Raw genomic sequence first — 2,416 nt, forward strand, 5'->3', positions numbered from 1 at the left:
TATATACTCTAGAGGAAGTAAACCATATGTCCACACAAAAACGTGTGCAAAGATGTTTATGGCTGCATGGTTTGTAATAGCTGAAAAGTGGGAACAAACCAATGTTCACCCACAGACACATGGATAAACATACTGGTGTTTATCATAGTCCATATCATAGACTGCTGGTACACAGCTAGGACAGACCGACACATGTGACAGCACAGAGAAGCCCTGACAACGTATGTTCAGTGAAGGAAACCAGTCAAAAAGGACCACACATTGCGTGAGTCTATGTATGTGAAATGCCCATTTTCTAGAGGCAGAATGTAGATTCACGGTTTTGAGGGTCTGTTGAGATCAGAGAATGAGGAGCATGAGAATTATTGGATCTGAGGACTTCTATTGGAATGACGAAAACATTCTAGAATTAGGTTGTGGTTGATGGCCCACAACTCTATGTATACACACAAAAAATTTTTGAAAATACTTTTAATGGCATATGAATTAAATCTCAATCTATTGGGTTGTCGGGAAAGTCATGACGTATTTTTACATAGAAAAACATAAAAAATATGTCATGACATTTCCAACAGCCTAATAATTAAGCATCTGATTTCTACACAAAAAGTGTAATGCCGTTTTCCATTTGTTTTAAACAAAGGGAAAGGAAGTGATTTCTTCTCATAATATGAATACAGGTTAAAAATCAATGCTTTTTAAATGCTTGTCTTACCTAAACAATTGCAATGGTCATATGGGAAAAAACAGATGGTTTAGGAAACTTTTTATAGAAACTAGCAGCAATTATCATTTTTTATTAAGTAAACCTTGCTTTAAAAATTCTAGTTTATTTCATTTAAAGAATAAATTTAAGTTCAAAGATAAAACATGCGTTGTAAATGTTGATGCTAGTATAGAAAATAACTTTTCTTACTTTAATTAAAAAGCAAGATTATAGTGTGAAATTTGCTTTTTCCCTAAAGAATCTCCTAGAAAAAAGCCTTATTTAGAAGATAGACATTTACTGTTGAAATTACTTGATATTTTCCTTTATTTTTCTTGCAAGAGTAGTTGTCCTTGTATATATTAGAACATTGTGCTAATACCTCTAGGGGGAATAAAAATGATTTGGTCATTTATTTTCTGGAAAATGCCCAAATGAAAAGTGCTTGCTCACTTGGCACTATCAGTTAGAATTAAGTCATGCTTCCAGGTGTCCCCCACCCGTCCCCTGAGTGTGATCCTGATCCAGAACAGTCTGGGGGGAGATGAACTGCAGTGTGGTTGACTTGGGGTTATTGGTCTAGTTAGAAGATTTTACAAGGATCCATAATTGCTCTCTTGATCTTCAAGATTTGCAAAAGTATGGCAGTGGTCAGTCGCACATACACTGGAAGAACACAACACCCAGGTAATCACAGGGACATTGTTCAAACTCCCTGAACCTGAGCATCCAGCCTTTCATTACAGTGCCAGGAACCTACCATTAAGGGTTTTGTAAGAATTAAATATGATAATATACACAAAGCTTTAGCATAATTACCTTAAGCTGATGTAGTTTTGATAATACAACTACTTAAATTCTATCTCTTTTCTGCCTCGTAGAGATTTCATTTACATTATGCCAGCTCACTTCACATAAATGAGACATCACAAAATCCTAAACAGTTGTTTATTCCAGAATTCTTAATAAATTTGGGAAACATAGTCACTTTAAGCTGTTTAAGAGAATCTTTTTAAGTTTATTTCCTTCATATGAGAGAGAGTCAAGTACCACCAACAGGGTCCACACCATGATCCCCTCCCCCCTACCCAGCCAGGATCATGGGCACATGCACACGTGACATTTACAGGTCGACTAGAGGACCACATCTGCAGCCTTCCTGTGGACCTAGTATCATGAACCACCAAGTTGGTCTACTTTAAGCTTTTATGACAAAAGCCAGGGCTTTTCAAGTCTCAGCAGCAGAAAGGGACAAGGGCAGATCATGGTTATTGGAATTAAGAATTTGTAGGGTTTAGAGGAACTGTGCATTGTGCTTGCTTGTCTGACGCCCAGCCCGTATCTTCTATTAGCTCTGCGAGGAACTGTGCATTGCGCTTGCTTGTCTGACGCCCACCCCGTATCTTCTATTAGCTCTGCGAGGAAGTGTGCATTGTACTTGCTTGTCTGATGCCCCAGCCCGTATCTTCTATTAGCTCTGCCGCACCTCCCCTGCCAGTGTCCTTTTGGCGGAGCTGACTTACTCTTCACTGTAGAAAAGGGAAACTCTCAGGACTAACATCCTGAGATGTTGTGGCTTTTGTGAAAATTGCATTTGGCAATATTTGCTGTTGTAGTGTGAAATAAAAATTAGAAGAGGTTGTTGCTTTGGACCAAGCTACTGCTAGGCCCCTACAGACCAGATCAAAGTGGAATCACTCATGGTCAAAT

Source organism: Tupaia chinensis, unplaced genomic scaffold, assembly GCF_000334495.1.
Source record: "Tupaia chinensis unplaced genomic scaffold, TupChi_1.0 Scaffold144027_1, whole genome shotgun sequence".
NCBI classification, from domain to species: Eukaryota; Metazoa; Chordata; class Mammalia; order Scandentia; family Tupaiidae; genus Tupaia; species Tupaia belangeri.